The 12,611-nt window shown below is 43.5% G+C and overlaps 1 pseudogene; it reads left to right on the top strand.

The window, feature by feature from the left end:
- The first annotated feature begins 2,298 nt into the window (after positions 1–2,298).
- LOC120883855 (U4 spliceosomal RNA) lies at positions 2,299–2,376 on the top strand (annotated as a pseudogene).
- The last annotated feature ends 10,235 nt before the right edge of the window (positions 2,377–12,611 follow it).

Below are 12,611 nucleotides of genomic sequence, written 5' to 3'. Positions count from 1 at the left end.
AAAGTTAAATTGAGGTTATTGGGGAGAGTTCTAATACGATATGATTAGTGTCCTCATGAGGAGATGGGGACCCAAACAGGTACAGAGGGAAGGCTGTGTAAAGATAGGAAAAGGCAGCAAGCCAAGGAGACAGGACTCGGGAGAAACCAACCCTGCTGGCATCTTGATCTCAGCCTTCCCCTCCCGAACTGTGAAAAATCAACTTCTGTTGTTTGAAAGCCCTATTCTGTGGTGCTCTAATATAGCTGCCTGGGTGTAGATAGCAATGACTCGGGAGAGGCTTCGAGAAACAAGTCTGCAGGGTGTGCAGGGACCTGTGCAGAAGCGCTGGCCACCTGCATGTCTGTGCCTTGCCCTAGGCTGTGGGGAACCCAGTGCCCCTTACCAGCCTCAGCTGAGCTCAGAGTGGCAGGCCCCAGATGGCTCAGAGTTGTGCGACAGCAGCACAATCGCTGCTGTCTTCCTTAATAGGATCAGTCTTGAAAGCAATGAGCTTCAAAATGTGTCTAAAGAGATTCAAACCCCAGATCTCAAACCTTTCTACTCCTCAGACCTTTATTCACCAAACTGCATGCCCAGTTGGGTCAAGGGGCGGGCCAGTATTTCCACCTGGCTTGAGAAGCAAAATCAGTACCCAATGGGAGTCACTTTCTCACAGGAAATAGGCTGAGTCCTGAGGATGAACCCCATGAAAGACATTAGGAGGGGTCAGTAACCAGGTCAGGAGCCACTGTGTCTGGGCTCTCGGATTCCTCGAAGCAAGTTAATCATTAAAGCGGACAGGCAAAAATACAGTCTTGAGGTTTGGATAAACTCAAATTGGTCTATCCAGAGAGTGGGGTGGGGAAGAGGGTTTCGAGAATTCCCATGAGACCTGCTGCAGGTACTCTGTGGAGCCACGCTGCATCTGAGTCTGCCATCAACATGGGAAAGCACAGGAGGACAGAGGAGTGAAGCTCCAGGTCCAACATGTGGGAAGAGGCATCCTGTGGCCTTCAGGAAGTTGTATTTGTGTCAAGAGCAGACTTGAAAACAGGTACAAGCTACTAGACAAACAGAAAGCTAGGCAAAGACAAGGACCTGAGTGAAGAACTTTCTGGAAGAGGCACTCCAGGTGCTAGGATCTAAGGAGAAAGGACACAGAGCTCAAGGACAGAGGAGGGTGCTTTGTCCCATAGAAAGTATAAGAAACAAACTCAAGGAGCCAGAGCGGGCAGCAGGAAGGAGGCCCTTGCTGAGGAGGTTAGCACTACTAGGTGGGAATCTGAGCAGCATCTGGAGATATATGTCTGCATGTGTGTAGTGGCCTGTGGTGCAATGTGCGGATGGCATGCACGTTCAGTGGGCGTGATATGCATGACGTGTGTGCGTACCTACATATGTGTGGTACGTGGTGCACATGATATGTGTGCATGCATGAACCTGTGTGGTGTGTGTGTGTGCGTGCATTATGCATGTATATATTCATGGTATGTTTTGCGTCCGTGTGTGCGCATGTGCCTATGCATGCACCCTGGCACTTTAGCTGTGAGGATAATTTGGTCGAATGTTCCTGGTGAGAAGTCAGGCTCACAGAGCCAGAGCTAACAACAGTGGGGTTTGGAGGGAGCTGGGGGAGTCCAGCAGGCGCCTTCCCTAGCAAAGGAAGAGCCAGGACATAGGGTCATGAGAGAGGCCTGCTGGATTTTTAGTCAGGCCTACAGTGCCAAGTTTCAGCCTAAGTGATACTCAGATGTCTCGTATTTCTACTTATCATTTCCATACCTACTTCCAGTAAGCAGAGCTTGCCATCTGCACAATGTCAGGCCAAAGAAATAAAAACCGAGAGGAAACTGCACTACAGCGCAGCATAATTGGTCTGATCCACCTGGGATATTAGTGGAGACATGTGTGTCTTCACTCATCTGAGGATTAATGTCCTGATTGTTTCTACGCAGGAAGTTTCCCATTTGGTCTGGCTGACAGGCAGCTTCAAAATGAACCATGCAGTGGCAGTTTTCCGGTCTCACCGAGCCTCCCTCCCCTGCTCCTAAATCACCTCGCTCCCCAGTCGCTGCAAATGCTTTCTCACGTGCTGACAGTTCACACGGTTCAAGACAAGAGTCCGGGTTGGAGCCGGAACCAAACAGTACAGGGAGGAGGCAAGTGAGATAGTCGTTAAGTTAAGTGACAGGGACAGGAGGTGCAACTGCCTGTTCTTCCGAGCCCTTTCTCATCTGGTCCTGTTGATGTGTCCCCCTGCAGTGGTTTACCTCAGGCAAGTCATGTGAACTCTGCAAACCTTAGTTTCTTTCTTTCAGCTTTGCGCAGTGGCAGTATCGTAGCCAATGAGGTTTATCCGAGGCGCGATTATTGCTAATTGAAAACTTAGTTTCTTTCTTTCTTTCGTTCTATATTTTCCTCCCTTTTCTTCTCTGCCCCCCTTCTCTTCCTCCCTCCCTCCCTTCTTCCCTCTTTCCTTCCCTCCTTTCTTTCTTCCTTTCATCCTATTTATTTGTAATACCAGAGATTAAACCCAGGGAGCTTTACCACGGCGCTACATCCCCAGCACCCCCCTCCTTTTTTCTTTACTTTAAGAAAAGATCTCCGTATACAGATTGCAATCTGTATACGGGGTAAAAATGGGAGTTCATAACCCACTTGAATCAAAGTGTGAAATATGATATATCAAGAACTATGTAATGTTTTGAACAACCAACAATTAAAAAAAAAAAAAAAAAAAGATCTCCGGCTGGAGCTGAGGCTCAGTGGTAGAGTGCTTGTCTTGTGTGTGTGAGTCCCTGGGTTTGATCCTCAGCACCACATAAATAAAATAAAGGTATTACGTCCACCTACAACTAAAAAATTTTTTTAAAAAAAGAAAGAAAGAAAAGGTCTCATTAAGTTTTTGAGGCTGGCTTTGAACTTACAATCCTCCTGTCTCATCCTCCTGATTTTCTGGTATTACAGGCATGAGCCAGCCATATAAAAAGCAGGCTTAGTACTGCCTACCTTAGAGAAGATTAATGAATTATTTAGAAAAAGCTCCTAATATAGTACCAAGCACACAAGAAATGCTTTGAATGATAGTAATAGCAAACGCTTATATTGTACCTCCTGCTTTCCATGAGTGATTTTAAGCACTTAATATATTTTATCAATTCAATCTTCACAACCCTGTTAGGCAGCCTCCACTATTATCCCCATTTTACAGAAGAGGAAACTAAGGCACAGAAAGATTCTGGAAATTTTCAAACATCACAGAGAGCTGGTACAGCTGGAATTCAAACTAAGGCCCCAAGATATCTAGGAACAACAGTTAACCATAAATGCTGCCACATAGCAGCCTCACCTGTACTAAGCTAGAGGTGGAGGAGGCTTCCCTTACTGAAATGGGCTTCGTGCACCATAATTCGGAACTGAAAAGAGGTCACCTAACTGCTAATTTTACATTTGAAGAAAACAAGTGGAGGGACGTGACCGGGCCAGGGTCACACGGCTCCTGCTGGGTGCTTTGCCTTGCACTGTTTCCACCACACCACTCTTTGCCCCAGGAAGGCTGCTTCTCGAAGCCAGGGAGGAATTAAGGACACAAAAGCACATTTGAAGAATCCACTGCCATGCACAGCAATTGCTTCAAAATGAGAAGGTCTCACTTTGTCCAGAGGAAGATCTATTTATGTGAGCCTCCACTCCCTCCTGAATTCAGGCAGCCGCAAGTCCAGTGAAGAGGGAGCAATTGTATGAATCGCACCCCACCCTGCACTTCCCAAACACACCTATTACCTGCCATATTCCCACCAAGGGATAGTTGCTCATGTTGTTCCTGAGCCTGAATCTCCCATCCCTGTCCCTACCTAATGCCTAAAGAAGCTCTCCTTAGGTTTCAGGGGACATCTGGAAAGGTGCTCTCTCTGTGAAGTTTCCAGAACATTCTGGGCCAGATGGATTTTCTGAACTCCAGAGACAGGAAGTTCCAGCCCTGTATCAGCCAGGCCTAGGTTTGTGTTCTCCATCCACACAGGTCTGGATCTGTGACCTTTGGCCACTACCTACATCATCTCCCTGTCTCCATTTCACTACTTCTCAAAGGAAATAATAACAATCCATTTCTCATGGGCTTATAAATAAGATTCACATATATACAGAAAGAATTTAGCACAGGGCCTAGAGCTCAAAAAATGACACACAATGACTTCCAAAGGTGTCTTATTGCCACATGCTGTTTTGCTAGTTGCTTGGGTTTGCATCTTATCTCCCCCACTAAGATATCTCTCTTTGTCAAGTTCATTTTTCCATTCCTGTGGCACCTGAGCCCCTACAGTCTGCACTCTGTGAGGGTGCGCTAAATCAAAGTGAACTAGAAACAAAAAAGATGAGTTAATTATAGCAAAGAGCAAAAGGCTATAGTTTTGTTGGAAGCCTATGATGATTGTCTTTATCCATAGACTTCCCAGATTCTGGGAGGCAAAGAAGAATGGAATATCACTATCCATTCTCATTACTAGTGTGATTAGAGATTAGGCTGCGAAAAATCAAAAATAATAATAACCTCTACCTATCAAGGACTTCAAATAATCCATATCAGTCTCAGGTACTCTTTACTTCATTTATTACTTACTAAAATCCTATGAGGTAAACATTCTTACCCCCATGTAGGAATTGGACAACTGAGGTTCAAGATCAAGTCACCCATCAGAGATCAGATGCCAAACATGTGGCCAAGCTAGGGTTTAAGCCCAGGTCTGTCTGACTCCCAAGTCCACGCTGTGTGCTAGAGTCTATAAACTACCTTCTGCACGCTGACCTGGGCCTAATTTTGTATGTCCATCAAACTAAGAAGGGGTTTATATTTTTAATTGTTGAAAAATGGTTAATATTTTACTCCACTTGAACATTGTATGAATTGCAAATTTTAGTGTCCATAAAGTTTCATCAGGACTCAGCTACATCTGCTTCTTTCTACAACGTCTGACTGTTTTTGTGCTTGAACAGACAAGACAGGGTGTTTGCAGGAGAGACTGCATGTCCATCAATGCCTGAAATATGTACTTTCTAGTTTTTTACAGAAAAGTTTTCTGACCCCAGCTCCATGTCATGCTGTCTTACAGGTAAACTTACTGCCAAGAAAACGTCCCTTTTCATAAAAAGTCATGCTTCAAAAAGGGCATCCTTCCCTGCAGCAATAAATGTTGGGGTTTGGATTCTGACTTGATGCATGCCTAGCCAGCCCTGATTCTTGTTGTCACCCAGCTCCTGATGGGATTTGGAAGGCAGAGCCACTAGCCTCCAAGAGGCAGGGACGACAGGCCAGAGCAAGCCTGGAAGCAAAGGGTAAGGGATTTAGACAGAGAAGCCAGCTTGGTTTCATGAATTCCTTTGCCCCCAGGATTCATGGTTTCCTGCCACATCTTGTTCAGCTGTGGATGTGCCCAGGCCCAGACAGGGCGGGCAGGCTGGGAACAATGAAAGCATGGGGGTGCCAGGCCCCATGATCCTGTATTCAGCCTCCACCCTGACCATGGGCAGAGGCCCAGCTCCGCAAATCTGACCCCACACCTACCTGCCTGAGACCTCAGTCTTCTTGTACATAAAATGAGAGGTTGGCTGGGCTACTCTGGGCCGTCTGCCTCCTGCACCTGGCACCTGCCTTCTGCCTGGAGCAGGCTTTCTCTTTTAGCTTCATATACTCCCAGGCCAGTGCCTGCCTGTGGGGGAATTCCAAAGGGCAGATTTTGCTTTGTGGCATTCCTTCATCCAGGGAGTGCTTTTGAGCACCTGCTGTGTCCAGCTTTGTAAAGATACTAAACAAGCAAAAGCAATGGCGCTTCCTATTTGTTTCCAGGTCCAAGCTGTGCAGGTGAGGAGCTACAGAAGCATCCCAGCACTCAGATTCCTTGAACAAACTCTGAGCACAGGTTACAGACTTGGCACGCTCCAGGTGCCTTCGTCTCCATACTTTTGCTTTAGCTACAGACTGGGACTGTGACCCAGACCCATTTTTCAGATGAGAAAATTGACTCTGAGAAGTTGCCTACAGATCAAATGGCTGTTAAGGGTGGAGCTAGGCTTCAATGCAGGTCTCGCTTATTCCAAAACCTGTGCATCTTTGAAAAACTGGGCTGCCCCCTCCACCAGGGTGTCATTGGGTACCCATGTAGGTATAGGATAGAGATGTTAAAATAAATTTATTGGGGGGAAAATTATTTAAGCCTTTAACACAACAGAAAGAGCATATACCAGCAATCAAACTTCTTCTAGAACAAACTATTTTAATCACTGTATGATTTTTTTTCTTCCCTAGGTCTCAGTTTCTCCATCCATAAAACTAGAATGAAGAAGCTGGACAAAGCAATCTCAAAGCAACACCTACTTCCCTTGCTTCTCCCTGTACCTGCTGCACAGGTGCTATGCTTGGTTACAGGATTCATAATTCAGCTCTGGTTCTGAATCATAAAACTCAACCCAGTGGATTCTATCAGAAAATTTAAGGAGGGTGGGGGGCAGGCCCTAATAAAACTCAATGGTTAGGCTATATGGATTCAAACATCAAAACTGTTTCAGGAAAAGATGAAGACAAAGATGCTACGTAGATGCCGTCTTTCCTATTTTATTCCATCCTGCTTGATGTTTATGGAATTCTCTTTCCAAAAGTATCTTGGGTTTCTGTTGCATTTGAGTTTTCAGAATTTCCCGAGGCAGGGTCATTGAAGAACGTGGGGAACAGGTGGCAGAAAGAAGAGAGAGGCCCTAAGGATGGGAGGGATTTAGGCAAAGTGTGAGCAAAGATTTAAATAAAAAAGTAAAAAAAAAAAAAAACAAAAAAACATTTGGGGAAATGGTGAGGTTATCAGTTGTTTTTGATGGAAATTATCAGGAAGTTAAGGAGAGATTAGAAATACGGGTATCCTGAGTGCTATTAGCAAATTAAAAATGTGATTTGACACCCCAATAGCAACAAGTACACTGACCACTCAGATCTTGGTTTCTAATACCTTTGTCCTATAAAAGAAGTAGAATTCCCTGAAGAAATGCTGATTATAGTAAGACTGTGGCAAATATTCAATAAGCCTGAAGCATCTTGTAATGCCAGAAAGTAATGAAGTGCTCAATATAGAATAAATAAGTAAAACCTACAAGCCAGTCACTGTGGCACATACCTGTAATCCCAGCAGCTCAGGAGTTTGAGGCAGGAGGATTGTGAGTTCAAAGCCAGCCTCAGCAAAAGCGAGGAGCTAAGCACCTCAGTGAGACCTTCTCTCTAAATAAAAGAAAAAAAGGGGATGCTGGGGATGTGGCTCAGTGGTCAAGTGCCTCTGAATAATTAAATTAAATTAAATCTATAATGATGGGAGAATATCAAAGGGAAATATGAACCAACTGAAAGAGACTCCAATGGACAAAGCTGGAAATTTTTGATCAGTAAAATAAAGTAGTACATATAAAACAAATATCCACAAGTCCACACTGATATAAATATATGATTGAAAAAATAAATCTCTCATTTATCTCTTATAGGAGAATCCCAAGTAACTTATATGGATACTCTGCCCCCACAAGAGGGAGCATAACTCCTTAAGGGTGGCCTGTGAAGAACGACCTCCCTCCAAAGAAGAAAGCACGGAAAGAGAGCAAAAAGGGATTGCATGGTGAAGAATCCTCAGCCAGGTGATCAAGGTCAACATCGATAGCAATTGCTCACGTTGCTCCGAGGTTATAAAAATGGCACTTAAACTCTGTGGTCTTCCTGTCCTAGAACCCAGAACCCTAATCTACTCATGAAACTAAACATCAGACAAATTCCAAAAGTAGGATATTCTATAAAATACCTGACCAGTGCGCCTTAGAACTGTCAAGGTCATCATGACCATTATGATATATCTTTTTTGTTTGTGGTTCCTGGCTCATAACTCCCTCTTAAGAGCAGGCCACAGAAACTAAACTTCTCTTCCCCAAGGCAGGTTTCAAAAATCCTAATCTTCACCTGACCATAAAGAAATTCTCCAGCAGGACACAGTAACACATGCCTGTAATCCCAGCGGCTCAGGAGGCTGAGACAGAAGGATTGCAAGTTCAAAGCCAGCCTCAGCAACATCAAGGTGCTAAGTAACTCAGTGAGACCTTGTCTCTAAATAAAATACAAAATAGGGCTGGAGATGTGGCTCAGTGCTCAAGTGCCCCTGAGTTCAATCCCTGGCGTGGGAAAAAAAAAAAAAAGAAAAAGAAATTCTCTGACCTACCATACCTGATTAAGTAAGTCATAAGACCCTCATTTCAGAAAGGATCCTGCCCCATACCCCAGAGAAAGGGATGTCGCACAGAGAAGCCAAGAAAATCTGAATTGGTGGGGTTTCTCCAGTCAGTCTGTTAGCATTACATTACACCCTTTGTGTCCAATCACACTTATTTATTTATGTTTATTTATGTCTCTCTGTGCTTGTGGTACTGGAAATTGAACCCAGGATACTTTACCACTCACTACATCCGGGCCCTTTTCATATTTATCTTAAGACAGGGTCTTACTATGTCGCCTAGACAGGCCTCAAACTTGAGATTCTCCTGCTTCAGCCTCCTGAATAGCTAGGATTATAAACAAGGGCCACCATGCCCAGTTCCAATCACATCTCTATAGGGTTGTCTGTGTTTTGATCATGGTTATGTGATGAAGACTACATAAAACCCCCCAAAGACAGGGCTCAGATAATTTCCAGAGAGCGGAAGGATCCTGGAGGGTGAGTATGCTCAGAGAGTAGAGAACCTCCACCCCTTCCCCCATTCCTTACCCTATGCATCTCTTCATCTGCATTCTTTGTAATAAACTGGTAAATGTGTTTCTCTAAGTTCTGTGAGCTACTCCACCAAACTTAAAAATTCCGAGGAGGGGGTTGTGAGAACACTAGTTTATAGTTGATTAGCCAGAAGAACAGGTCACAAGCTGAGGCTTGCAACTGGCACCTAAAGTAAGTGGGGCCAGTCTTTGAGACTGAGCCCTCAACCTGTGGGATCTGAAGCTACTTCCAGGAAGAGTGTCAGAACAGAAGTGAATTAGAGGACAGCAGCTGGTGTCTGCTGCAACTCAGTGGCTTTCTTGCTGGCACGGAGCAGTCTTCACATACCCGCATCACAGAAGCGGCCTGTGTTGAGTAAAAGAAACTGAGCTAGTTCTTCCTCTGGGTCTCGAGAATCATCAAAACAAGGAAAGTCTAAGAAAGTGTCATGGCTGAGAAAAGTCTGAGGAGTCATGACACCTCAATTTAATGCATCCTGGATGCCACAGTCATGCAAAAACCACAATAAAAAAACTGATGCCAGAAAAATAACCTGTAGTTCTTTGATAGTTTGGAGAAACACGTTTAACTAGCATTTTTCCAGGGCAGAAATCCAGTTATTTGTACTTTGCTCAATTGTATATATGTAACAATTACTAACAGCTGGGACCCATGAATAGAAAAAAGCCATTAGGTAAAAACTAAGAAAATCTGAATAAACAATGGGCTTTATTACATGGCCATGTATCAGTACTGGTTCAGTAATTGTAATAAATACAGTATGCTAAGTAAGATGTTAGTAATGGAACACCATGTATATTCTCGCTTAATACCAGATAGTTTAAGTATCCCTAAATCCCAAACCCGTCAACATCTGAAACTTGTTGAGTGCTGACATGATGCCACAAGGGGAAAATTCCACACCTGACCTCATGCGATGGGTCACAGTCAAAGCACAGATGCACTAAAAATTTTGTGTAAAATGACCTTTAGACTATGTGTTTAAGGTGCATATTAAACATAAATTTCATGCCTAGTCTTGGGCCCCATCCCCAAGAAAACTTCCCCATATATTATGTACAAGTACTAAAGAAATAAAATACAAAAGTCTGAAATCAGAAATACTTCTGGTCCTGAGCATTTAAAATGAGGGACACTTAGCCACTCAGGCCTCAGCTACACAGTGGCAGCTCTCGCATATCTGGGACCAGAATAAGAACCATGATGTCTGATGCATCAACATGAAGCTTCAGTTTGTGCCTTCTTTTTTTTTTTTTTTTTTTTTCCGGTACCAGAGATTGAACTCAGGGGTACTCAACTACTGAGCCACATCCCCAGCCCTATTTTGTATTTTATTCAGAGACAGGGTCTCACTGAGTTGCTCTGTTCCTCAATTTTGTTGAGGCTGGCTTTGAACTCTAGATCCTCCTGCCTCAGCCTCCCCAGGCAGTGGGATTACCAGCATGCACCACCACTCCTGGCAAGTTTGGGCCTATTCTTTAATATCCCTTCCAGCTTTCTCATTCTGGCTGGGGCTGTACTCAGGGGTAGAGAGCTTACCTAACATGTTCAATTCTCAGGTACCATAAAAAGAAAACAGAAATCACAGACTTCTTTACCTCTCCTTTTAACAGATCTCAGCCTCAGACCATTCTGTAGACAACAGCATCCAGGACAAATATAACAGTATTTTTTGTTTTACTTTCTTTTATTTTGACAGTCACATTTTATTTATGAAAAATATGCTAGTTTTTCATTTATAATAACAATAGAATGTTTCCTTGGTAAATAAATTTGTTTAAGCTGGGCATGGTAGTACAAACTTATAATCCTAGTGACTCAAGAGGATGAGGCAAAAGAATCGCATGTTCATAGCCAGCCTCAGCAACTTAGGTAGACCCTGTCTTAAGATAAAAAATAAAATAAAAGGGGCTGGGGATGTGACTCAGTGGTTAAGCACCCCTGGGTTCAAATCCCAATACCCCTATACCCCAATTTTTAAAAATTTGGTTAATAATATTAAATGATCACTTTCACCCTGATATAGAAAAAAAAGCCATAAGTTTGCATACAGTTTGATGTTGCATGATGGTGAACACATTGTTGCTGGTAGAAATAAAAGTGGATACCCTCTACCAAATTTGTAAATACATATATTCTTTTACTGCATGATTCTGTGTTTCTATTTCTGTTGATTTAACCTTCAGATGTACTTACTGTAGTATTCAGCTCAGGCTGCCAGAACAAAATACCACAGATTAGTATTTTTGGCCTGAACAACAAAAATTTCTCACAATTGGAGGCTTTAGAAGCACAAAATTAAGGTGCTGGCAGTGGTGATTAATTTTAGTGTCAACTTGACTGGATTAGGGAGTACTTGGAGAACTGGTAAAGCATCATCTCTGTGTTGTCAGTAAGGGTATGAGAGGAGACTGGCATACGAGTTGGTGAACCGAATGGGAAACAAAATGAATGGTCATCACCCAGTGGGCTGGGGGCCCAGATGAACAAAAAAGACAAGAGGGATGGCAATATCCTCCCTCTCTCTTTTCTTCTCTTTCTCTGTCCTGAAAACTGGATACCCATCTTCTCCTTGCCCTTGGACATCAGAACTCCATGCTCTAGGACCTTTAGACTCTATGACTTACATATGAACTCCCAGGTTCTCAGGCTTTTGGTCTTGGACTGAGAGTTACACCGAGCTTCCGTGGTTCTCAGTCCTGTGCCTGAACTTGGCTACTAGTATCCCATGGTCTGCAGACAGCCTGTATAGGACTTTCAGGCTCCCAAATCACAACAGCCAATTTCTCTAACAAATCCATTCTTACTAATCTAGCTAGCTATTACCTATTTGTCTCCTCCTGGTTCTGTCTCTCTGGAGAACCTTGACTGAAAACATGGGCTAATTCTGTTCTTGGGGAGAATATTCTTCCTGGCTTGCAAACCATTACCTTATCATGGTGTCCTCACATGGCAGAGAGAGAGATCTCCAGTGTATCTACCTTCCTTCACCAGGCACAAGCCCTAACATGTTAGGGCCCATTGCTATGAGCTCATTTAGCCTTCACCACATTTTCACTATCTCTAAACACAGACAGAGCAGGAGTTAGGGCCCCAATGTATAAATGGGGGTGCAAACATTCAATCCATAATGCTCACATACAAACATAATGGCATCTGTCCAACCTTATGGGCTGAAAAATACACTGATAAAAGAAGGAAAAACAGGGGTCAGGAGCAGTGGTGCACCTATAGCCCTATCTACTCAGGAGGATGAGTCGGGAGGATGACTTGAGCCCAGGAGCTCCAGGCCAGCCTGGGCAACATACTGAAATCCTGTCCTACAAAAACAGATCAAAGTCAGCAATATCTCATTTGGTGTCTGCTTTTGACAAGGGAGACCCCATCTCAAAAAAAAAAAAAAAAAAAAAAAGAAAGAATAGAAAAAATAAAACTATTCACAGGTCGTGAGGTAAAGAAGAAACTGGATTTCAAGCTCAGCTCCCTCACTGAACAAAAAACATGTGAGGAAGCCAAGCTGCTGGTAAGGGCTATTGGCAAGGCCAACTGGATACTTGTTTTGGGGAAAGCTGTATACTAATCCAACACATCAAAATAAATAATTTTGTCCATGCAAACTCAAAAGCAAGTTTTGCTTTTCAAGTTTGAACATCAGACTAGCTGGGCACTGTGGCAAATGCTTATAGTCCTGGTTTCTACTCAGAAGCCTGAGGCAGGAGCATCACCTAAGCCCAGGAATTTAAGGCCAGCATGTACAGCACAGTGAGACCCCATTTCAGTAAAAACAATAATAAATTTGTGGTCACTTATAATCCCTGGATGTTTATTACATGTTCTTTGGGA

This window comes from Ictidomys tridecemlineatus, chromosome 7 (assembly GCF_052094955.1).
Source record: "Ictidomys tridecemlineatus isolate mIctTri1 chromosome 7, mIctTri1.hap1, whole genome shotgun sequence".
NCBI lineage: Eukaryota > Metazoa > Chordata > Mammalia > Rodentia > Sciuridae > Ictidomys > Ictidomys tridecemlineatus.
The sequence above is the reverse complement of the archived record's forward strand: the minus strand, read 5'-3'. Positions and strand labels throughout refer to the sequence as shown.